The following is a 25,600-nucleotide window of genomic DNA, read 5'->3' as shown; positions in this document are numbered from 1 at the left end:
GCACCTATCTCTCTCCATAACCAAGGTGAAAGTCACAGAATTGTGGTCACCATCACCAAAATGTTCACCCACTAACAAGCCCATCACTTGTCCCGGCTCATTACCAAGTACCAAATCCAATATGGCCTCCCCTCTGGTTGGACAATCTACATACTGAGTTAGAAAAACTTCCTGGACACACTGCACAAACACTGCCCCATTCAATCTACTTGATCTAAAGAGCTTCCAATCAATATTTGGGAAGTTGAAGTCACCCATGACTACGACCCTGTGGCTTCTGCACCTTTCCAAAATCTGTTTCCCAATCTGTTCCTCCACATCTCTGCTGCTATTGGGGGGCCTATAGTAAACACCCAACAAGGTGACTGCCCCTTTCCTATTTCTGACTTCAGCCCATACTACCTCCAAAGGCAGATCCCCCTCAAACTTCCTTTCTGCAGCCGTTATACCATTTCTAATTAGCAATGCCACCCCCCTCCTTTTTTACTACCCTCCCTAATCTTACTGAAACATCTGTAACCAGGAACCTCCAACAACCATTCCTGTCCCTCATCTATCCACGTTTCCGTGATGGCCACAACATCATAGTCCCAGGTACCGATCCATGCCTTAAGTTCACCCACCTTATTTCTGATACTTCTTGCGTTGAAGTATACGCACTTTAGCCCATCTCTGTGTCCGCAAGTATTCCCTGTCAGTGCTACGTTCTCCACGGCCTCCCTACATTCTTGGACATCCTGAAACACAGCTAGCTTACTTGCTGGACTACAAGTCCGGATCCCATCCCCCTGCCAAATTAGTTTAAACCCCCCCGAAGAGTGCTAGCAAACCTAACCCCCAGGATATTGGTGCCCTTCTGGTTCAGGTGCAACCCGTCCTGTTTGTACAGGTCCCACCTTCCCCAGAATGCAGTCCAATTTTCCAAATACCTGAAGCCCTCCCTCCTACACCATCCTTGCAGCCACGTGTTCAACTGCACTCTCTCCCTATTTCTTGCCTCACTGTCACGTGGCACCGGCAACAACCCAGAGATGATGACTCTGTCTGTCCTAGCTTTTAGCTTCCAGCCTAACTCCCTGAGTTCTTGAATGACCTCCCCACCCCTCTCCCTACCTATGTCATTGGTGCATCAATGAAGTTGTCCATGTCAGTTCTAAAGCACTGGCTCACTAGTCAATGAGTGGTTTTAGGTCTGGATGAGAATCTGGCTATAAGCCCCAGGAGGACCATTCTGAGACCTGGCAGGTTTTAACTGCGATTACTACTGCTTGATCTTTCATGAACAGTGTCAGTTGGTCAGCAGGTAAGACTGAGATTCAGTGATCAGCATCAAGGTAAGTCTGGAGAGGGAGTCTGGGGCAGCAAAGGCTTAGACTTTAGTTGAATTGCGCAAAGGAACCAGAAGATCACACTAAACAAGGTTTCCTTGATTTACTAATTGGAACTCACTAACCCAACAGTTTCACCTGAGCCAAGGTGGGGATGGGGATTAGATTAGATTAGATTCCCTACAGTGTGGAAACAAGCCCTTCGGCAGGGTCCCTGGTGCTGTGAGGCAGCAGGGAGAGGCGTAACATTTGCTGCACCCTTGATCAGGTTATAATTCTATAAGGGTCACATGTGCTTTTCTGGAGACCCACTGTTGGTGATGGTGCTTCCTTGAATTTTGATTTCATTTCATTTCATTTATTATTGTCACATGTACTGAGATACAGTGAAAAGTATTGTTTTGTGTGCTATCCAGGCAAATCATACCTTTCATAAATACATCAGGATAATAGAACAGAGCAGAATATAATGTTACAGCTACAGAGAAGGTGCAGAGAAAGATCACCTCTGATATATAAGAGGTCGGTGCGTAAGTCTGATACCAGCGGGAGAGAAGCTGTTCTTGAATCTGTTTGTACATGTTTTCCAACTTTTGTAACTTCTTGATGGAAGAGGGTGAGAGAGAGAATAACTGGGGTGGGCGGTGTCTTTGATTATGTTTACTGCTTTCCCAAGGTAGCTGTAAGTGTGGATGGAATCAATGGATGGAAGGCTGGTTTTCATGTCGGACTGGGCTGTGTTCACAACTCTCTGTAATTTCTTGTGGCTTTAGGCAGAACCCCATTGAGGATGAAGGAATAGGAATTTGCAAGTCAGAATGATGTGCTGAGTCAGTACTAATTTGTACTAGTACAAATTTCAGAGTCAGTACTAAAGCAATAGTAAAAATGTCTGAAGAGTATTTTTAGGATTTGTTTGATCTTGAAGTTATACTTAGTGGATGAGGTACCCACACCTTCACTAGAAAATAATTTAGGGGAGTGATGGAATTTTGGTTACATTGACAGTCTTAGTTATAACAACCTTTTTAACACCTTGCACTACCACTGTAGCTCCTTATTTCCACACATCATTGACATTTTCAGGACTTTCTTTGAGTGATTCATTTCCTCAAGCTAGTTTTTTTTTGCATTGAGCTTATATTGGAAATTAATCTCAGGTAACCAATATCTCATATTTTGATTTAGAACTGAATGCCTTGATCTATAGAATTTATCTATTTAAATGATGGAAGACTAAGATCCTCCAGGCAAAAGTGAGGACTGCAGATGCTGGAAACCAGAGTTTAGATCAGAGTGGTCCTGGAAAAGCAAAGCAGGTCAGGCAGCATCCGAGGAGCAGAAAAATCGACGTTTCGGGCAAAAGCTTTTCATCAGGAATAGAGACAGGGAGCCTTCAGGGTGGAGAGCTAAATGGGGGTGGGGGTGGGGGGGGGGGGGGGGGGTGGGGGGGAAGGTGGGTTGGGGAGAAGGTAGCAAAGAGTTACAATAGATGAATGGGGGGGGGGGTGGAGGTGATAGGTCAGAGATGAGGGTGAGTGGATCCTCCAGTGAAGGTTCTTTTCATTGTATATTTTCCCCTGTTGGTCCTTACTCACTCCAATCATTCCCTATGATATGGTCTTTGCAACAACAATATTTAAATCTGCTGTCTATTTATGTTCAAATAATATATCTTCCATATTTTTATGAGCTCAATATGAGTGTTTCATCACAGTCCATTGTTCACTCTTATTGTATAAGCCAAATTCTATGATTTTTTTCTGAGACATTGCATTATTCTATTCTATTCTATTCACATTTAATATTCTATTTATTTCTCTATTAGAATGGAAAACTGGTGATTTTTCAGGACGACTTGCATTTGTGTCTGTTACAGGATCTGTTCATCATAACGCAAGAGTAATTTAGTGATTGAGTTTATAAGAGATAAATATAGGAGCAGAAATTAGGCCATTCAGCCCATTGAGTCTGCTCCGCCATTCAGACATGACTGATAGTTTTTCAATCCCATTTTCCCACATTCTCCCCATAACCTTTGATCCCCTTGGAAAAAGTGAGGACTGCAGATGCTGGAGATCAGAATCGAGACTGTGTTGCTAGAAAAGCACAACAGGTCAGGCAGCATCCGAGGAGCAGGCGAATTGAGGTTTCGGTTTTCGTACATGGGAAAAGAGGACAAAAAATTGAGGAAGAAATAAATTGGCTTCCATCATCCCAAAGTCTCAACATTTAAAATTCTCAAATTTTCATTTGGACCAAGCTGGAACTTTGCCTTCTCCACCTCTCATTCCCTCTTCCCCAGTTGAAGTTTCAGCTTGTCTGACGTCGGCCTCAAGGAGATTTTTTCCTTTGGCCATCTGGGACTGAAGTTGCATTGTGTCCGCTATGACTCATTGGCTCTTATCTCCAAGCGAAGAGCTTGTGGGTTCAAGACTCATTCTGGTGCAGTATAGTGGAAGTGCTACATTTTAGAACAGACACACCCTGGTCTTCTGTAAGATTGTAAAAGATCTCATGCCATTATTTGAAGAAAAGTGTGGGAGTTCTACCAGTGTCCAGGGCAGCATTAATCCAATGGACCAAGAACATGATGTGGGATTTCATTTTGTTGCTTTTTATGTGAGATTGCTGTGCACATGTTGATCATTCTTCTTTCTTCTTTGTTTTGGTCCTGCTTTCGTCTATTGTCCCTCTTAATTCCCACACCTGTTCCTCCTTTAAGAAGTTCCATAATAGCAGAAGTTTGAGGGCTCTCTTGTGGTACAATGGTAGAGTGTCTATCCTTGGACCAGGAGGCCTTGGTTCAAGTCTGACTTCCTCCAGAGGTGTGTTGTTACATCTCTGAACAGATTGATTAGAAAAATAGGTTAAAGGACAAAGCCAAAGTCTTGGGGGCTCTCTTGTAGCACAGTGGTAGCATTCTTACTCCTGAACCAAGAGACCTGGGTTCAAGTCTCACTTCCTCCAGAGGTGTGTAATTGCATCTCTGAACAGATTGATCAGAAAAATAGGTAAATAAAAACAAAGCAGATGTGTGTACATAGGTCCCCTCTCTTTGGCTTGGTGTCCATATTTTGCCTTACAACAGCAATTTGCATTCATATATTTGCAGTCTTTAATGTCATTTTATGCTCCTATGTCTTGGAATGTTTTCTGTGTTAAAGGTGTTATAGAGAGGCAAACTAATGTCTTAGAAATTATATGGCAAGCAATTAGTTACATTTTCTTGACTGGTTAGGGAAGTATCAGTAATTTGGACTTGTGCAACACTATGGAATTGTAGGATTTAATTCTGAAGGCATGACATTAAGCTGAGGCTCTATCAGTCTGCTAAAATGGGTAATGATCCCATATAAGTAATGGATGGGAGACAGAGGGCCATGGTCAATCATTCACCTTCATTCAATGTCATCAGAAGGTTATATCTGGAGTATTCAATTCACTTTTGGTCTTCTTGCTTGAGAAAGGATATAATTGTATTAGAAGCAGTTTCGTGAAGAATGAGACCTGGTTGGATACATTTCTTTCAGAGGGTCATTGGTTTTTGGAATTCACTTTCAGAACAAGCAGTGAAGACACTGTCATTGAATATAGTCAAGACTGAGTTAGATTATTGACTAACAAGGGAGTCAAACAGTGCCAGGGTGGACAGGAAAGTCAAGGCCTCAATCAGGTCAACCGTGATCTGACCAAATGGTGAAGCAAGCTCCATGGGAACCGAAAATTCACAGGCTGTGTTGAAATGTAAAGGAACAATGGAGTTAAAGCTAACTAGAATTTATGGAGAAGTGTCAAAATCTCAGTTTTGCCAACATGCCTGTTAGAAGTAAGGACATTATTACATTTAAATTAGTAAAACAGGTTTGTATTTATGTCCCGCTAATCTCTTCTGTGGGAAACAGCTCAAAGGAGTTGTTGTTGTGAAAATTTGCAGTCGTTTTGTGTCAGTAATGTCACTCAGACAGAGAAGAGTGCTGGCCAGGGCATATTCAGATCTCCTCACTCTTCAGTAGTTCGATCCTGGATAAGAAATGACAGAAGGCTAAATAAATTGGGCCTATACTCTCCAGAGTTTGGAAGAATGAGATGCGATCTTGTTGAAGCATTGAATATTCTGAAGGAACTTGACAGAATGGGCACTGAGAAATTGGCTCCCCCCCACTGGGGAATCTAGAATATGACGGGAGAGTGTCAGGGTAAGGGGTCATTCATTTCGAATTGAGATGGGGAATCTTTGGAACTATTTACCCAGAGAGCTGTGAATGCTCATTGATTGAATATATTCAAGACTGAGATCAGTAGATTATTAATCTCCTAGAGAATCAAAGGAAATGATGGTGAATCTGAGCTAGAACTTCAGCCATAGTTATATTGAATGGTGGAGTAGACTCAAGAGGGTGAATGGTCCTACTCTTGTTCCGAAGTTTCCTGTTCTTCTTTGAATGGTACGACCAAGAGGCTGTAGTTTGACAACTCATCCAAGTGCTGGAAAATGGGACTAGAGTAGTTTTCTTGTCAGTGCAGACTTAATGAGCCAAAGGCTTCTTCTGTTGCTGTGGTTCTGTTCGCCGAGCTGGGAGTTTTTCTTGCAAACGTTTCGTCCCCTTTCTAGGTGACATCTTCAGTGCTTGGGAGCCTCCTGTGAAGCGCTTCTGTGCTGATTCCTCCGGCATTTATACTGGTTTGAATCTGCCGCTTCAAGAAAGGGGATGAAACGTTTGCAAGAAAAACTCCCAGCTCAGCGAACAGAACCACAACAACGAGCACCCGAACTACAAATCTTCTCACAAACTTTGAGCTTCTTCTGTATTGTATGATATTATGGTGTGGTGCTGGAAAAGCACAGCAGGTCAGGCAACATCCGAGGAGCAGGCGAATTGACGTTTTGAGCATAAGCCCTTCATCAGGAATCAGGATGAATGGCTTATGCTCGAAACATTGATACTCCTGAGCCTCGGATGCTGCCTGACCTGCTGTGCTTTTCCAGCACCACACTTTTCGACTCTGATCTCCAGCATCTGCAGTACCCACTTTCTCTTGTATGATGCTAGGACAACACACCTGTTGACACCAAACTTTCAGCACCAAACTAGAGACTCAGATCAGATTGCATAAAGTTGCAGCTTTGCAGTCCTCACTATTGTTTCTAATCCTCCTGATTCAGTAATTTCAGTAAAAAACAATTCTGCCTTCTGACAATGTGGAGACCACCATCCATTACACACTACAGTTCAGAGTTTCACATTGCGGCATGAGTTAATCATGGCCTCCGTTGCTCTGAAAGAAAAAGATATGCCCTTTCCCTATTTGTCTCTTCCCAACTTATAAACAGAGACAATATTTTAAACAGCTCCCATGTCCTAAAATGTAATGGGGTGGCAGATTGAGATTTGCTGCTTTAAATTGATGATTTCAATCGTCAGAAAGCGATGATGTAATGATTGATAACCTGTCCCTGGTGCTTTTTCTATCTCTACACAGGACGTTTTAACTGGGGCATTGAAGGCGTCTGAGATTCATTGAACATTGTGCTGTCTCAGTGCTACTTATAAAGAAGTGCACATCCGATGGCACACTTGGAAAAAAATTCATTACTTTTTTCCACTAGATTACTGAATCCACAAGGGTACAATAAATTCACTGAGACTCCGACTCATGCTGAACATTTTCAAACCCAGGTTCCGGATGTGAATGGAGAGTTTGCTATCAACAATCTACCGCTCAGTTAACTATTGAAGTGAAGTGAGTGGAGATCAGTTTGAACAGAATATCTATGCCAATGTCCTAATGTAAGTGGTCCTCTTGTCATATTGGTCAAATTTAAATAGAAAAGACTCTATTTCTGCATTGACTTAAAACCTCTGAAAATGCGAAGTTTTTAGAGAGGGAGTTCCAGAGCTGAAGGGTCAAGGAGCCGAGGGCAGAGATAATGGTGAAAAAAAAACAAAATCTCAAAAACATCACTCAGAATTGGAAGAATGCAGAGATTTCTGAGATTCTTAGAGCTGGAAGAGGTTACAGAGCTAGGCAGGAATTAGGACATGGATGTTAAAAAAAAATGAAAGAAACGTGGATACTGTAAGTCAGAATCAAAAACAGAAATTGCTGGAAAAACTCATCAGGTCTGGCAGCGTCTGAGTTAACATTTCAGGTCCAGTGACCCTTCCTCAGAACTGATGGAAACTAGGAAGATTTTTTTTATGCAGAAGGCAGGGCGGATGGAGGGGGTAAGAGTACACGATAGCTGGAGACAGAACCCAAAGAGAGAGAAGTACAATTGGACAGCCAAAAGAGTGGATAATTCTGGGTGTAGATTTTGCTCGCTGAGCTGGAAGGTTCATTTTCAGACATTTCGTCACCATACTAGGTAACACCTTCAGTGAGTCTCCGGATGAAGGCTTCGTCCGAATGCTCATTGAAGATGTTACCTAGTGTGGTGAGGAAATGTCGGAAAGTGAACCTGCCAGCTCAGCGAGCAAACCTACATCCATGAACCTCAACCTGAGCTACAAATCTTCTCAAAACTCACTGAGAGTGGATTATGATCTGGTGAGGAGACTGAATAGCCATCAATGGGGACCGTTAGAGGCTAGCAATGGGTTGTGTGTAATTGCAGACGATGTGATACCAAGGCCTGGTGTTTGGAAGTGGGTGTAAGGTCATGGGACAGTTCAAGCCCTAAAATTGTTAAACTTGATACTGAATCCTGAAGGCTGTAGTGCTCCTGAGCAGAAAATGAGGTGCTGCTCTTCCAGCTTCATTAGAATGCTACAGCAAGTCTGAGACAAAGTTGAACACAATATTGAAATTTGAAACCAAGTCATAAACAATTGAAATCCAGACAAGCGTTTAAGTGATATTTATTGAATGAGAGGTTCTAATATTTTCAACCCCAATGACTCTCTTGTGAACCTGACCTGCTTCATCAGTTTGCGCACAGGTTCTTCATATTTGTATTCTTCCAAGTGTTCAGTATTAGAGGAATTACAAATCATAAATGGAAAATGACACTCCAGTGGTGTGTTGAATAGTTTCTGGTACGGTTCCCCAATTTGTTACAGTTTCACGTAAACCACCAAACATCAGAGAGGTGAACCGTCTCCTGTTGGTTACTCACCTACCCCATTGGCTGGTCACTACAAGGCTAATTTTACAAGGATCCTTTCCTGCAGGTTGGGGCTTTCCCACAATTGGGCAGGCTGTAGCTGGGCCTGCAAAACCTTACGACACCTTGTGATACTGTGACCAGTGGAAATGCTGCCTGATGTCGGCCTGAGTTTTGCCATGCCCCCACCTTCAGAATTTCGTGTGCCAGCCTCGGTATTTCCTTCCACAACTCAGCAGCACCGCCATCTATCAACCCCTCAGAAAACGAACAGGAAATGACATCATCACAAACCCCAGGAACCCCTCCAGGACAAACATATAAATAGAAAGCAGGAGACAACAGCATCGCTTCACTTGGAGGTCGCCACTGATGATGTTACCTAGCCAGGTAATGAAACGTCTGGATATCAAACCTACAGCGAGCAAACCTACACCCTAGTAGTGTCCACTCCTCATTTGCAAGTCTGTGAAAGCCTCCATATTTTCTCATTAGCATCTCCTTTTTAATGCAGTCGCATTCAGGAACTGCTGCTGTCTCTCCCTCAGCATAATCAGTTTAAGGTTGTGCTTTTAACAGCATGATGGGCTGCTCTACTTATTTCCTCCTTGACTCCCATAACATGTTTCAGATAACCAGACAAAGGGTTTTCTCCCTGCAGTGCTGCCTCAGCCTCCACTGGCTGAGCCTGTCTCTCCCTGGTCCATGTGAAGGAAAACACCAGAAGCTGTTCTCCCTGTGCTGCCTGGAGATCACTGAGGATGCTGTTAACCCTAGTTATGCCAGGACATTGCCGAGGAACAGTTCATTCCAGTTTCCAGGTTACCAGGGAGATAACTGTCATGGTCACTGATCCTGACAGAAGGTCAGACTAGACATTCATCTGATAAAGAGCAATGGACATGTACCTTCCTTCAAATCCCAATTCCCAGTACTTTAGAGTTTCCTGCACACTCTGATGTGAAGATCATGCATTTTCACAGATGTAGTGTTTGGCAGGTCCTGGTACTCTCAGTATCACTACATACTTGCTCACTTCACCTTGGGGAAATATGGTATACTTCCTTTGGATACACACTCCCAATAACCCTCCTTGATGTTTTTGTCTTTATATTCAATGCACTTGTAATGACTGAGGGCTCCAATTTAGAGCTGCACAGCATTGAAATAAACCCTTTGGTCCAAATTGTCCATGCCAACCAGATGTCCTAAATTAATCTAGTCCCATTTGCCAGCACTTGGCCCATATCCCTCTAAACCTTTCCTGTTCATATACCCATCCAGATGCTTTCTAAATGTTGTACCAGCCTTCAACACTTCCTCTGGCAGCTCATTCCATACACAAACCACCCTCTGCATGAAAAAATTGCCCTTAGGTCTCTTAAATCCTTCCCCTCTCACCCTAAATCTATGCTTTCTAATCTTGTACTCTTCTACCCTCTGAACTCTATTCATGTTGAAATTTATCTTCTATAATTTCAATCCTTCATATAATATTACATAAAATCTCTTTGATCTTTAATAGTCCTTGATTTGGGTAAATTTCACAGAACTGTGACAGTGCAAATGGAGCCCCATCATGTTTTCACTAGCTGTCTCGGTATGCATAATGACTTTGAGAGTCCCTCCTCATTATTTTAAACTCCAGTAAATGTAGTTCTAACCGGTCCAGTCTCTTTGTATACCTCAACCCCAGCATCCCAGGAATCAGTTTGGTAAACCTTCATTGCACTTGCTCCATAGCCAGAACATTATTCCTCAGATAAGGAGGCCAGAACTGCCACCACACTCCAGATGTGGAGTCACTAAGGCCATATACAATTGCAGCAAGACATTCCTGCTCCTGAACTCCAACCGTTTCGCTATGAAGACCAACATACCATTTGCATTCTTTACATCCTTACTTTCAGTGTCCGGTGTACAAGGACGCTCATGAATGGGCATAACGATTTGTGCTATTCTCCTGCTTCCTCTGCTTAACTCTAAATATTGTTTCTATTTAGATACTCATTTCTGCCCTCTTGAATGCCTTAATTGAATACGTGTCCACCACACTTCCAGACACCAACATTCACTGTGTAAAAATGCTTTTTCTCAATTACTTCTTTTGCAAGTTACCAATGTCTGTATCTTTTTGCTCTTGATCTTATGAAAAAGAATAGTTTCTACATATTTGCTCTTCCTAACCCACTCATGGTTCTGAAAATGTCTATCAAATCTTCACTTAACCTTTATCTCCAAGGGGAGCAGCCCCACCTTCTCCAATTTCATGTGATCACTGAAGTTTCTCTTCATAGAACATAGAACATAGAAAGATACAGCGCAGTACAGGCCCTTCGGCCCTCGATGTTGCGCCGACTGAATCCTACCTAACCTACACTAGCCCAATAACTTCCAAATGCCTATCCAATGCCCGCTTAAATGACCACAAAGAAGGAGAGTTCACCACTGCTACTGGCAGGGCATTCCATGAACTCACAACCCGCTGTGTAAAGAATCTACCCCTAACATCTGTCCTATACCTACCACCCCTTAATTTAAAGCTGTGTCCCCTAGTAACACCTGACTCCATTAGCGGTAAAAGGTTCTCAGTGTCGACCCTATCTAAACCCCTAATCATCTTATACACCTCTATCAAATCTCCCCTAAACCTTCTCTTCTCCAATGAGAACAGCCCCAAGTGCCTCAGCCTTTCCTCATAAGATTTTCCTACCATTCCAAGCAACATCCTGGTAAACCTCCTCTGCACTCGTTCCAATGCCTCCACATCCTTCCTATAGTATGGCGACCAAAACTGCACACAATACTCCAGATGAGGCCGCACCAGAGTCTTATACAGTTGCAACATGACCTCAGGACTCCGGAACTCAATTCCTCTACCAATCGGTCCAGTCAAGGATAGTAGTGGGAAGTTGTGTGTGGAGGCGGAGGAGATTGGAGAGACATTAAATCAGTACTTTTCATCAGTATTCACTCAGGAACAGGACACTGTTGCTGATGTGAATATGGAATCACAAATAATTAGAATGGATGCCCTGGAAATATGCAGGGAAGAGGTTTTGGGAATATTGGAAAGGATGAATATAGATAAGTCTCCTGGGCCTGATGGCATTTACCCCAGGATCCTATGGGAAGCTAGGGAGGAGATAGCAGAGCCATTGGCCTGGATTTTTATGTCGTCATTGTCAACGGGAATAGTACCAGAGGACTGGAGGATAGCGAATGTGGTCCCATTGTTCAAGAAAGGGAGTAGGGATAGCCCTAGTAACTATAGGCCAGTGAGTCTGACTTCAGTGGTGGGCAAAGTCTTAGAGAGAATGGTAAGGGATAAGATTTATGAACATCTGGGTAGGAATAACGTGATCAGGGATAGCCAGCATGGTTTTGTGAAGGGCAGGTCGTGCCTCACAAACCTTATTGAGTTCTTTGAGAAGGTGACTATGGAAGTGGATGAGGGTAAAGCAGTAGATGTTGTGTATATGGATTTTAGTAAGGCGTTCGATAAGGTTCCCCATGGTAGGCTAATGCTAAAACTTCGGAGGTATGGCATTGAGGATACATTAGAGGTTTGGATTAGGAATTGGCTGGCTGGAAGGAGACAGAGGGTAGTAGTTGATGGATTATGTTCATCTTGGAGCGCAGTTACTAGCGGTGTACCACAAGGATCTGTTTTGGGACCATTGCTTTTTGTTATCTTTATAAATGATCTAGAGGAAGGACTTGAAAGCTGGGTAAGCAAGTTTGCGGATGACACGAAAGTCGGTGGAGTTGTGGATAGTGAGGAAGGAAGTGGTAGGTTACAGCGGGATATAGATAAGTTGCAGAGCTGGGCGGAAATGTGGCAAATGGAATTCAATGTAGCTAAGTGCGAAGTCGTTCACTTTGGTAGGAATAACAAGATGATGGATTACTGGGCTAATGGTAGGCTACTTGGTAGTGTGGATGAGCAGAGGGATCTTGGTGTCTATGTACACAGATCTCTGAAAGTTGCCACCCAGGTAAATAGTGCTGTGAGGAAGGCATATGGTGTACTGGGCTTTATTGGCAGAGGAATTGAGTTCCGGAGTCCTGAGGTCATGTTGCAGTTGTTTAAGACTCTGGTGAGGCCTCATCTGGAGTATTGTGTGCAGTTTTGGTCGCCATACTATAGGAAGGATGTGGAAGCTTTAGAACGAGTGCAGAGGAGGTTTACCAGGATGTTGCCTGGAATGGTAGGAAAATCTTATGAGGAAAGGCTGAGGCACTTGGGGCTGTTCTCATTGGAGAAGAGAAGGTTTAGGGGAGATCTGATAGAAGTGTATAAGATGATTAGGGGTTTAGATAGGGTAGATACTAAGAACCTTTTACCGCTAATGGAGTCAGGTGTTACTAGGGGACATAGCTTTAAATTAAGGGGTGGTAGGTATAGGACAGATGTTAGGGGTAGATTCTTCACACAGCGGGTTGTGAGTTCATGGAATGCCCTGCCCGTATCAGTGGTGAACTCTCCTTCTTTATGTTCATTTAAGTGGGCATTGGATAGGCATTTGGAAGTTATTGGGCTAGTATAGGTTAGGTAGGACTCGGTCGGCGCAACATCGAGGGCCGAAGGGCCTGTACTGCGCTGTATCCTTCTATGTTCTATGTTCTAATAAAGCCCAGTACACCATATGCCTTCCTCACAGCACTATTTACCTGGGTGGCAACTTTCAGAGATCTGTGTACATGGACACCAAGATCCCTCTGCTCATCCACACTACCAAGTAGCCTACCATTAGCCCAGTAATCCATCTTCTTGTTACTCCTACCAAAGTGAATGACTTCACACTTAGCTACATTGAATTCCATTTGCCACATTTCTGCCCAGCTCTGCAACTTATCTATATCCCGCTGTAACCTACCACTTCCTTCCTCACTATCCACAACTCCACCGACTTTTGTGTCATCCGCGAACTTGCTTACCCAGCTTTCAAGCCCTTCCTCTAGATCATTTATAAAGATAACAAAAAGCAATGGTCCCAAAACAGATCCTTGTGGTACATCGCTAGTAACTGCACTCCAAGATGAACATAGTCCATCAACTACTACCCTCTGTCTCCTTCCAGCCAGCCAATTCCTAATCCAAACCTCTAATGTATCCTCAATGCCATACCTCCGTAGTTTTAGCATTAGCCTACCATGGGGAACCTTATCGAACGCCTTACTAAAATCCATATACACAACATCTACTGCTTTACCCTCGTCCACTTCCTTAGTCACCTTCTCAAAGAACTCAATAAGGTTTGTGAGGCACGACCTGCCCTTCACAAAACCATGCTGGCTATCCTTGATCTCGTTATTCCTATCTAGATGTTCATAAATCTTATCCCTTACCATTCTCTCTAAGACTTTGCCCACCACTGAAGTCAGACTCACTGGCCTATAGTTACTAGGGCTATCCCTACTCCCTTTCTTGAACAAGGGGACCACATTCGCTATCCTCCAGTCCTCTGGTACTATTCCCGTTGACAATGACGACATAAAAATCCAGGCCAATGGCTCTGCTATCTCCTCCCTAGCTTCCCATAGGATCCTAGGGTAAATGCCATCAGGCCCAGGAGACTTATCTATTTTCATCCTTTCCAATATTCCCAGAACCTCTTCCCTGCATATTTCCAGGCCATCCATTCTAATCATTTGTGACTCCATATTCACATCAGCAACAGTGTCCTGTTCCTGAGTGAATACTGATGAAAAGTATTGATTTAGTGTCTCTCCAATCTCCTCCGCCTCCACACACAACTTCCCACTACTATCCTTGACTGGACCAATACCTACCCTAGTCATCCTTTTATTCCTGACATACCTATAGAAAGCCTTTGGGTTTTCCCTAATTCTACCAGCTGAAGACTTTTCATGTCCCCTTCTCGCTTCTCTTAGCTCTCTCTTTAGATCCTTCCTGGCTACCTTATAACTCTCTATCGCGCCAACTGAACCTTCACGCCTCATCTTTACATATGCCGCCTTCTTCCCTTTCACAAGGGATTCCAATTCCTTACTAAACCACGGCTGCCTCACAAGGCCCTTTACACCATGCCTGACTGGTACATACTTATCGAGGACACGTAGTAGCTGCTCCTTGAACAATCCCCACATCTCATTAGTGTTCTTCTCTTGAAGCCTGTTTTTCCAATCCACACATCCTAAGTCATGCCTCACTGCATCATAATTTCCCTGCCCCCAGCTATAACTCTTGCCCTGCGGCGCACACTTATCCCTCTCCATCACTAAAGTAAAAGTCACCGAGTTGTGGTCACTGTCCCCGAAGTGCTCACCTACCTCCAAGTCTAACACCTGGCCTGGTTCATTACCTAGAACCAAATCCAGTATAGCCTCACCTCTTGTTGGCCTGTCTACATATTGTGTCAGGAAACCCTCCTGCACACATTGGACAAACACCGACCCATCTAATGAACTCGAGCTATAGCTCTCCCAGTCAATATCTGGGAAGTTAAAGTCCCCCATAACAACCACCCTGCTACCTTCACTCTTTTCCTGAATCATCCTCGCAATATTATCCTCTACTTCTCTAGGACTATTAGGAGGCCTGTAGAAAACACCTAACAGGGTGACCTCACCTTTCCTATTTCTAACCTCAGCCCAAACTACCTCAGATGGCAAGTCCTCTTCCATCGTCCATTCCACTGCTGTAATACTATCTTTGACAAGTAATGCCACACCTCCCCCTTTTTTACCCCCATGTCTGATCCTACTAAAACATTTAAACCCTGGAACCTGCAACAGCCATTCTTGTCCCTGTTCTACCCACGTCTCTGTAATGGCCACAACATCGAAGTCCCAGGTACCAACCCACGCTGCAAGTTCACCTACCTTATTTCTTATACTTCTGGCATTGAAGTATACACACTTCAATCCACCCTTCTGTTTACAGGCACCCTCCTTCGAGATCGCTGCATTATTCATAACCTCCCTACACTCAAGGTCCTGTACCCTAAAGCTACAGTCCAGGTTCCCATGCCCCGGCGGAGTTAGTTTAAACCCTCCCAAAGAGCACTAGCAAACCTCCCCCCAAGGATACTGGTGCCCCTCAGGTTCAGGTGTAGACCATCCTTTTTATAGAGGTCCCACCTTCCCCAGAAAGAACCCCAGTTGTCCAGAAACCGGAATCCCTCCCTCCTGCACCATCCCTGTAGCCACGCATTTAATTGCTCTCTCTCCCTATTCCTCGACTCTCTATCACGTGGCACGGGTAACAAACCAGAGACTACAACTCTGTTTGTTCTAACTCTGAGCTTCCAACCTAGCTCCCTGAAAGCCTGTCTGACATCCTCACCCCTCTTCCTACCTATATCGTTGGTGCCAACGTGGACCACGATCTGGGGCTGCTCCCCCTCCCCCTTAAGGACCCGGAAAACACGATCAGCGACATCACGTACCCTTGCACCTGGGAGGCAACATACCAAACGTGAGTCACTGTCGCCCCCACAAAACCGTCTGTCTGTACCCCTCACTATCGAGTCCCCAAGAACTATTGCTCTACCTTTCTCCACCCTACCCTTCTGAGCAACGGGGCCAGGCTCCGTGCCAGAGGCCTGAACCTCGTTGCGTGCCCCTGGTAAGTCATCCCCCCCACAAGTATCCAAAACGGTATGCTTGTTCTTGAGGGGAATGACCACAGGGGGTCCCTGCACTGGCTTCCTCCTCCCACTCCCCCTCACTGTCACCCATCTATCTTGAACTTTCGGAGTAACTACTTCCCTAAAGCTCTGATCTATGACCCTCTCTGCCTCCCGAATGATCCGCAGTTCATCCAAATCCAGCTCCAGTTCCCTAACACGGGCTTGGAGGAGCTGGAGATGGGTGCACTTCTTCCAAGGAACCATTCTTGTAAACCACTTCTGCACTGTCTCCAATGTGTTCCCCTCCATCCTAAAATATGGTGCCCACAATTGTACCCTGATGAAGGGCTTATGCCTGAAACGTCAATCCTCCTGCTTTTTGGATGCTGCCTGACCTGCTGTGCTTTTCCAGTGCCACAATTTTCGACTTCCACAACTGTACACCAGCTAACTGTTGGCGTATACAAATGCATCAAAATCGCTTTGTTCTTGCTCTTGGGGTGAGAAGATGGTGTAATAGTGATGTCACTGGACTAGCAATCCAGATCCCCAGGCCAATGTCTGGGAATTGGTTCCAATCGCACTGTGGCGGATTGTGAAATATGAATTCAATAAAATCTGGAATTAAAATGCTAGTTTCTTAGTGACCATGTAACCATTGCAAATTATTTTAAAAATCTATCTGGTTCACTCCTGCCCTTAAGAAGGAAATCGTCTGTCCTTACCCTGGTCTGGCCTACATGTGAACTCCAGACCCACAGCAATGCAATTCACTCTTAACAGTCACGCCCCCCCTCCCCCGGGTAATAAATACTGCCATTGCCAGTGAAGCCCACATTCTCATAAATGAATAAGGAACAACTCCATGCTCACATTAATAAAGTCTAGGACTCTGTATACTTTATAAACCTCTCTCTCCATCTTTAGTGACTGATGCATGTACACACCCAGGTCTCTATGATTCTGCACACCTTTTCAGGGAACACTTCTACTTGGATAATCTCCATGTTCTTTCTCCCAAACTTTGACAGGAACAAACATGCATTAGGAAAGATTCTGTCCATTTTCTTCTAAATTATAAGCTTTCACTTTGCCCTGTTCGACTAAGTGAAGGATCCTAGCCTGGGGAAATGGTGCATTTTTACTATTTCAAGTGTCTAATGTTAATGGCCCTTTGAAGTATCACACAAATCAGCTGCCAAATGTACGTTCCCTCGCCAATGTGAGAAGTGTGTTCACAGAATTTTGCCTCTGGATAGAATTCTGTGACTGTCCACTTCACATTTCCAGTTGACTAATTCCATTATTTGCTGGCACATTAAAACCTTCCCTAAGTGCGCTCTGTCCAGGGAAGTTACTGATCTGCTCCAACCCATTTCACGTAAGCAGATAGTGTCAGCAGCTGGCTGATGTGCGAAGTGCCTGAGGAACCTCAGTTACCACCCTGTCAGGACACATTTGTGCTCTGTGCGCTGAGGCATGTAAGAGAGTGAATAAAACTCGAATGCATTTTACCACTTCTGCTGTGAGGCTACCACGTAGAAACCAGGATGGAGTCTGTAACATGTGAAAATGTCAAGTAGTCACAGCTCGGAGGTGGAAGAATACAAGGGCCTAAATGTGAGAAATATGCACTATTAGCACAGACCTTCACCCACCTTGAAGGAAACCATCCCCAGCTGCACTGTCTGCCTCTCCTTCTCAGGAGGCTAAGGAAATATGCCATGTCTGTAAAGACTCTTACCCATTTTTATAACAGCACAATAGAAAGCATTCTACCATTCATCATGGCTTGGTATGGCAACTGCTCTGCCCAGGACTGTAAGAAATGATAGAAAATTGTGAACAAATGCCAGTTCATCATGCAAATCAGCCTTCCAGTGGTGGAGGCTGGTACAATTGCAACATTTCAAAGGCATCTGGATGGGTATATGAAGAGGAAGGGTTTAGATGGGTATGGACCAAATGCTGGCAAATGGGGCTAGATTAATTTAGGATATCTAGTCAGCTTAGAAAAGTTGGAACAAAGGGTCTGTTACCATGCTGTAAATCTCAATGACTATGAATCTAAGAACAGATTCTTCCCTGCTGTTATTAGACTCCTGAATGGACATCTTAAATTTTAATTTTAATGTTGATCTCTCTCTCTCTTTGTGCATCTTCTCTGCATAGAACATAGAACACGAACATTATAGGCCCTTCAGCCCTCGCTGTAGCACCGCCCTGTGAAACCAATCTGCACCTACACTATTCCATTCTCGTCCATATGTGAATCAAATGACCATTTAAATGCTCTTAAAGTTACCGAGTCTACAACTATTGCAGTCAGTGTGGTCCATGCCCCCACAACCCCCTGAGTAAACAAATGACCTCTGACATCTGTCCTATATCTATCACCCCTCATTTGAAGCTATGCCCCCTCATGCTAGCTATCATCATCCAAGAAAAAAGGTTGTCACTGTCCACCCTATTTAACTCTCTGATTATGTTATATATCTCAATTAATTCACCTCTCAACCTTCTCCCCTCTAGCGAAAACAGCTTCAGTCTCTCAACCTTTCCTCGTAAGACCTTCCCTCCATACCAGACAACATTCTAGTAAATATCCTCTGAACCCTTTCCAAAGCTTCCACATTCTTCTTATAATGTGGTGACCAGAACTGTACGCAATACTCCAAGTGCAGCCACCGCACCAGAGCTTTGTACAGCTGCAGCATGACCTCGTGGTTCTGAATCTCGATCCGTCCACTAATAAAAGCTAGCACACCATATGCTTTCTTAACAGCCCTACCAACCTATGTGACAACTTTGAGGGATCTATGTACATGAACACCAAGATCTCTCTGCTCATTTACACTACCATTCACCCAGTATTCTGCATTCCTATTACTCCTTCCAAAGTGAATCACCTCACACTTTTCTGCATTAAACTCCATTTACCACCTTCAAAGTTTGGGAGAAGATTTGTAGCTCGGGTGCTCGTTGTTGAGGTTCTGTTTGCCGAGCTGGGAATTTGTGTTGCAGACGTTTCGTCCCCTGTCTAGGTGACATCCTCAGTGCTAGGGAGCCTCCTGTGAAGTGCTTCTGTGATGTTTCCTCCGGCATTTATAGTGATTTGTATCTGCCGCTTCCGGTTATCAGTTCCAGCTGTCCGCTGCAGTGGTCGGTATATTGGGTTCAGGTCGATGTGTTTGTTGATTGAATCTGTGGATGAGTGCCATGCCTCTAGGAATTCCCTGGCTGTTCTCTGTTTGGCTTGTCCTATAATAGTAGTGTTGTCCCAGTCGAACTCATGTTGCTTGTCATCTGAGTGTGTGGCTACTAAGGATAGCTATTCGTGTCGTTTCGTGGCTAGTTGGTGTTCATGGATGCGGATTGTTAGCTGTCTTCCTGTTTGTCCTATGTAGTGTTTTTTGCAGTCCTTGCATGGGATTTTGTACACTACATTGGTTTTGCTCATGCTGGGTATCAGGTCCTTCGTCCTGGTGAGTTGTGCGAGAGTGGCTGTTGGTTTGTGTGCTGTTATGAGTCTTAGTGGTCGCAGTAGTCTGGCTGTCAGTTCAGAAATGCTCTTGATGTATGGTAGTGTGGCTAGTCCTTTGGGTTGCGGCATGTCCTCGTTCCATTGTCTTTCCCTTAGGCACCTGTTGATGAAATTGCGGGGGTATCCGTTTTTGGCGAATACATTGTATAGGTGTTCTTCTTCCTCTTTTTGCAGTTCTGGTGTACTGCAGTGTGTTGTGGCCTTTTTGAATAGTATCTTGATGCAACTTCTTTTGTGTGTGTTGGGGTGGTTGCTTTCGTAGTTCATGCAAAATCCCATGCAAGGACTGCACAAAACACTACATAAGACAAACAGAAAGACAGCTAACGGTCCACATCCATGAACACCAACTAACCACGAAACGACATGACCAGTTATCCTTAGTAGCCACACACTCAGATGACAAGCAACATGAGTTCGACTGGGACAACACTACTATTATAGGACAAGCCAAACAGAAAACAGCCAGGGAATTCCTAGAGGCATGGCACTCATCCATAGATTCAATCAATAAGCACATCGACCTGGACCCAATATACCAGCCACTGCAGCGGACAGCTGGAACTGACAACCGGAAGTGGCAGGTACAAATCACTATAAATGCCAGAGGAAACATCACAGAAGCGCTTCACAGGAGGCTCCCAAGCACTGATGATGTCGCCTAGCCAGGAGACGAAACGTTTGCAATAAAAACTTCCAGCTCGGCGAACAGAACCACAACAACGGTGTACTTGTTGTTGAGGGGAACAGCTACAAGGGATCCCTGCACTGCCTGTTGATTCCCTTTCCATTCCCTGACGGTAACCCATCTACCTTCTCCTTGTACCTGAGGGTGAATACCAGCCGTAGTATTCTATTTTATTCTATTGCCCTTATGCACTGTGCATGGTATGATCTGCCAGTACTATATACAAAACAAAACTTTTCACCGTACCTCAGTACATGTGACATTAATAACTCAAATCAAATCCTCCTTTCATTGTTAAGTTTTTCACTTTGTTGCTTGTATGGAAGATGTCACTAGAATATTTGGAAACTGCACACTAACAATCTATGATTCCTGCTCCAAATGGAAAAACATCAAAGAATGCTGTTAATACTTTTATTAATATCTCAGTTAATATCCCATAAATTCCTGACCCAACTCCCTTTCAATGCTATTAAATGATCCCAATTGTCCACTCTCTTTATCTTTCTTTGTATCTAAACTTGCTCAGAGCTTGCAAATTTCATCCAGCCCTTTTCCTCATGCCTCGTGCATATTGTCAAAATTAATTTCCTTTCTTTAAGCAATGTTGGACCCTGCCCACCTTACACTGTCCAAACATTCACTAAGATTTAGCAAATGCAATTGGATGTCATCTTTGATGAAGAGGCTTAGTCTGTAAACCAAGATCCACCTCTGCACTATTCCCCTCAGGATTATTTGCCTCTTGATTTGCAGGTGTCATTTTTCACAATTAGTAGAATAATCAATTTAGGCTTGCATTTTCACAGGCAGATTGCTGTGGTTTTAAGTAAGGTGTGTCAGCAGAGCTCGAATTTGAACACTCTTGTCTTAAGTCACAGGAACATGGGACCGTAGCAGCAGGCATTTGACGATCTGCGTTTGCTCTGCCATTCAATAGGATCACGGCTGATCTGATTATGGCCTCAACTCCACTTTCTTGGAGCCACACCATAACTCCGGCTCCCTTGTCAATCAACGATCAGTCCAACTCAGTCTTGAATAAATTCAAAGATCCAAGCTCCAGTGCTTTCTGGGGAGGTGAACAGACCAACCATCCTCTGAGAGCAAAAGAACATTCTTCTCATCTCCAGCTTGAAAGGGAGCTCTCTTGTTCTGAAACGGTGTTGCCTAATTTCAATCTCCCCCACAGTAGGAAACATCCTCCTGGTATCCATCCTATAAAATAGCTTCAGGGACTTAGAACATAGAACATAGAGCATTACAGCGCAGTACAGGCCCTTCGGCCCTCGATGTTGTGCAGACGTGTCATACTAATCTGAAGCCCATCTAACCTACACTATTCAATGTACATCCATATGCTTGTCCAATGACGACTTAAATGTACTTAAAGTTGGCGAATCTACTACCGTTGCAGGCAAAGCATTCCATACCCTTACTACTCTCTGAGTAAAGAAACTACCTCTGACATCTGTCCTATATTTATCACCCCTCAATTTAAAGCTATGCCCCCTCGTGCTCACCATCACCATTCTTGGAAAAAGGCTCTCCCTGTCCACCCTATCTAACCCTCTGATTAACTTATATGTCTCTATTAAGTCACCTTTCAACTTTCTTCTCTCTAACGAAAACAGCCTCATGTCCCTCAGCCTTTCCTTGTAAGACCTTCCCTCCATACCAGGCAACATCCCAGTAAATCTCCTCTGCACCCTTTCCAAAGCTTCCACATCTTTCTTATAATATGGTGACCAGAACTGTACACAATACTCCAAGTGTGGCCACACTAGAGTTTTGTACAGTTGTAGCATAACCTTATGGTTCCGGAACTCGATCCCTCTATTAATAAAAGCTAACACACTGTATGCCTTCTTAACAGCCCTGTCAACCTGGGTGGCAACTTTCAAGGATCTGTGTATCTGGACACCGAGACCTCTCTGCTCATCTACACTACCAAGAATCTTACCATTAGCCCAGTACTTTGCATTCCGGTTACTCCGACCAAAGTGAATCACCTCACACTTGTTTGCATTAAACTCCATTTGCCACCACTCAGCCCAGCTCTGCAGCTTATCTATGTCTCTCTGTAACCTACAACATCCTTCATCACTATCCACAACTCCACCAACCTTAGTGTCATCTGCAAATTTACTAACCCACCCTTCTACGCCCTCATCCAGGTCATTTATAAAAATGACAAACAGCAGTGGACCCAACACCGACCCTTGAGGTACACCACTGGTAACTGGACTCCAGGATGAACATTTCCCATCAACCACCACCCTCTGTCTTCTTTCAGCAAGCCAATTACTGATCCAAACTGCTATATCTCCCACAATCCCATTCCTCCGCATTTTGTACAATGGCCTACTGTGGGGAACCTTATTGAACCCTTGCTGAAATCCATGTACATCACATCAACCGGTTTACTCTCATCTACCTGTCTGATCACCTTCTCAAAGAACACAATAAGATTTGTGAGGCATGATCTACCCTTCACAAAACCGTGCTGACTATCCCCAATCAAATTATTCTTTTCTAGATGATTATAAATCCTATCTCTTATAACTTTTTCCAACACTTTACCAACAACTGAAGTAAGGCTCACTTGTCTATAATTAACAGGATTGTCTCTACTCCCCTTCTTGAACAGGGGAACCACAATTGCTATCCTGCAGTCTTCTGGCACTATTCCTGTAGAAAATGACAATTTAAAGATCAATGCCAAAGGCTCGGCAATCTCCTCCCTGGCTTCCCAGAGGATCCTAGGATAAATCCAATCCGGCCCAGGGGACTTATCTATTTTCACACTCTGCAGGATTTCTAATGCTTCTTCCTTGTGAACCTCAATCACACCTACTCATACTATAGTGTGCCCAGTCAATATTTGGAAAGTTGAAGTCCCCCATGACAACTACCCTGTCTCTCTCACTCCTATCGAGAATTGTCTTTGCTCTCCTTTCATCTACATCTCTGGAACTATTCAGAGGCCTATAGAAAACTCCCAACGGGGTGACCTCTCCTTTCCTGTTTCTAACTTCAGCCCATACTACCTCAGTTTATGAGTTCCCAAACATCCTTTCTGCAACTGTAATACTGTCCTTGACCAACAATGCCACACCTTCCCCTCTTTTACCATCTTCTCTGTTCTTATTGAAACAGCTAAATCCTGGAACCTGCAACAACCATTCCTGTCCCTGCTCTAACCATGTCTCCGAAATGGCCACAACATCAAAGTCCCAGGTACCAACCCATGCTGCAAGTTCACCCACCTTGTTCCAAATGCTCCTGGCGTTGAAGTAGACACACATCAAACCAACTTCTTGCTTGCTGGTGCCATCTTGCATTCCTGAAACTTGATTTTGGACCTCCCTACTCTCAAGCTTTTCTATACTTGAACTACAATTTTGGTTCCCATCCCCCTGCTGGATTAGTTTAAACCCACCCCAATAGCCTTAGCAAATATCCCCCCTCAGGATTTGGTACCCCTCTGGTTCAGATGAAGACCATCCTGCTTGTAAAGGTCCCACCTACCCCAGAAAGAGCCCCAGTTATCCAGGAATCCAAAACCCTCCCTCCTGCACCATCCCTGTAGCCATGTGTTCAACTCCTCTCTCTCCCTATTCCTTGCCTCACTAGCACGTTGCACGGGCAACAAACCAGAGACAACAACTCTGTTCATCCTAGCTCTAAGCATCCACCCTAGCTCCCTGAATTTCTGCCTTAAATCCCCATCTCTCTTCCTACCTATGTCATCGGTGCCTATGTGGACCATGGCTTGGGGCTGCAACCCCTCCCTCTTAAGGATCCCAAAAACACGATCAGTGGCCCCACGAACCCTGGCACCTGGGAGGCATCACATCAACCGTGAGTCTCTCTCGTCCCCACAGAAACTCCTATCTGTCCCCCTAACTGTGGAGTCCCCAATGACTACTGCTCTGCTCCTGTTCCCCTTTCCCTTCTGAGCAGCAGGGGCAGACTCTGTGCCAGAGCCCTGTACCCCACTGCTTTCCCCTGGTAAGTCGTCCCACCCAACAGTATCCAAAACGGTACACTTATTGTTGAGGGGATCCCTGCCCTGCCTGCTGGTTCCCTTTCTGTCCCCTGACTGTAACCCATTTGCCTTTTTCTTGTACCTTAGGAGTGACTACCTCCCTGTAACCCCTCTCAATAACCCCCTCTGCCTCCCAAATGACCCGAAGTTCATCCAGCTCCAGCTCCAGTTCCCTAATGCGGTTTTCGTGGAGCTGGAGTTGGGTGCACGTCCCTTAGATGTGGTCAGCAGGGACACTAGTGGTGACCCTTACTTCCCACATTCTGCAGGAGGAACATTCAATTGCCCTCACCCCCATTCTCACGATTCTAAATTCCCAAAGAGACTGTTGAAAAAATGAGGAATAGAAAAAAAAACTCATTACCTTGCCAATCTGGTTTTATTTTGCATGTTTCAATATGGTCACGCTCATTCATCTAACTCCAATGGATACAAAATGTGCAGCCTTTCCATGCAACCCCTACAGCTCAGGAATCAGTTGAGAGAACATTCTCTAAACTCCTTTTTATTTAAGACGATATAATTATATGAGAAACAAAAATATAACTCACAGGAGGAATTGATAGATTCTCTAATGAGCAAAGGTCCAGCAATGTTTAGTTTTTAATGGTGGCTTAGTGGTTAGCACTGCTGCCTCACAGCACCAGGGACCCAGTTTTGAATCCTACAATTGGGCGACTGTGTGAAGTTTGTACATTCTCCCTGCATCTGTATGGGTTTCCTCCAGGTGCTCCGGTTTCCTCCCACAGTCCAAAGATGTGCAGGTCAGGTGAATTGGCTATGCTAAATTGCCCATAGTGTTAGGTGTAAAAAATGAGGTCTGCAGATGCTGGAGATCACAGCTGCAAATGTGTTGCTGGTCAAAGCACAGCAGGCCAGGCAGCATCTCAGGAATAGAGAATTCGACGTTTCGAGCACAAGCCCTTCATCATGAAGGGCTTGTGCTCGAAACGTCGAATTCTCTATTCCTGAGATGCTGCCTGGCATAGTGTTAGGTGCATTACTCAGGGGTAGGGTAGGGGAATGGGTCTGGGTGAGTTACTGTTCAGACTTGTTGGGCCGAATACTGTAGGGAATCTAATCTAATGAATCCCAGCCCCAAGGAATTTTTTTAAATAGTCCTCGCAAGATGCGAGGATCTCTTGTCTAGGCCACCACTTATTGTTCATTCCTAAGTTCAGACAGCAGCTAAGACTCAAGCACATTGCTCCAGGTCTGAAGTCATGTTCAGGTGAGGATGACAGGATTCCTTCCCTCAAGGACATTAGTGAATCAGATGAGTT

The 25,600-nt window shown here is 44.4% G+C and overlaps 1 pseudogene; it reads left to right on the top strand.

Moving 5' to 3' along the window:
- Positions 1–25,600, top strand: part of LOC132834967 (heparan-alpha-glucosaminide N-acetyltransferase-like) — a 133,772-nt pseudogene that overhangs the window by 107,227 nt on the left and 945 nt on the right.

Source organism: Hemiscyllium ocellatum, chromosome 43 (assembly GCF_020745735.1).
Source record: "Hemiscyllium ocellatum isolate sHemOce1 chromosome 43, sHemOce1.pat.X.cur, whole genome shotgun sequence".
NCBI lineage: Eukaryota > Metazoa > Chordata > Chondrichthyes > Orectolobiformes > Hemiscylliidae > Hemiscyllium > Hemiscyllium ocellatum.
Note: the sequence above shows the minus strand (reverse complement) of the source record. Positions and strands in the feature narration are given on the sequence as shown.